This window comes from Microtus ochrogaster, linkage group LG5 (assembly GCF_000317375.1).
Source record: "Microtus ochrogaster isolate Prairie Vole_2 linkage group LG5, MicOch1.0, whole genome shotgun sequence".
Taxonomy (NCBI): Eukaryota; Metazoa; Chordata; class Mammalia; order Rodentia; family Cricetidae; genus Microtus; species Microtus ochrogaster.
Genome location: NC_022031.1, coordinates 32,494,964 through 32,495,890, shown reverse-complemented (window position 1 = coordinate 32,495,890; position 927 = coordinate 32,494,964). Strand labels below are relative to the sequence as shown.

At 36.2% G+C, this 927-nt stretch overlaps 1 protein-coding gene across 2 annotated transcripts in view; it reads right to left on the bottom strand.

The window, feature by feature from the left end:
- Nucleotides 1-927, bottom strand: part of Rars2 (arginyl-tRNA synthetase 2, mitochondrial) — a 43,964-nt gene that overhangs the window by 10,642 nt on the left and 32,395 nt on the right. The gene's annotated exons all lie outside the window — the stretch shown is intronic.

Here is a 927-nt window from a genome sequence, read left to right as displayed (position 1 = left end):
CTCTCTCACTCTTTCTCTGTGTAGCCCTGGCTCTCCTGTAGACCAGACTGGACTTGAACTCAGAGATCACCTGCCTCTGCTTTGTGAGTGCTGGGGCTAAAAGTGTGTACCACTACCACCTGAAAAGTTCTTTTTAAAACATAGTTCTAACACTTTATTTTATTTACAGCAATAAAGCTTGTATAATAACACTATTATAAGTTGATACAGTTTTAAAATTTTATTTAAAATTTTAAAAAGATTTATTTATATGTATGAGTGTTCTACATGCATGTATGTCTGTGTACCACATGTGGGCTGTTTCTCCATTCCCTTGATGCAATTTTAAACATAAGAGAAAATATTCAGATTACAAACTCCTCCCCGCAGAATAAATTAAAAAATAATTTTTAAAAATGCACTAATAGGACAAATAGGATGAATGCAAGTGCCTCATACTAACTCTTGTACAGTAATCTCATATAATGCAAGTGCCTCATACTAATTCATGCACAGTAATCTCATCATATAATGCAAGTACCTCATACTAATTCATGCACAGTAATTTCATATAACCACCTTCTTGATTTTGTTATATATACATAAATGTAAATAAATCTTAAAAAAATTAAAAGACGCCACTATCTTAATCAACTTAGTATTTAATTGTTTTCTGCAGTTTCGCAAAATTGTTTTTGGCAATTTTTTCAACGTAGTTTCCTTTTTGCTTTCTGCTGGTGAGTGAGGGCACATGTGTACACAGGTGTTCCTGCCACGATTCACATGTGGAGGTCAGAGAACAATTTAGAGGGGATTCTCTCCTCCCTTCATTACGTGGGTTTTAGGAACTGAACTGACATCATCAGTCTTACAAGGCAAGCACCTCACCCACCCAGTCATCTCTCTGGCCCACCCAGTCATCTCTCTCACCCACCCAGTCATCTCTCT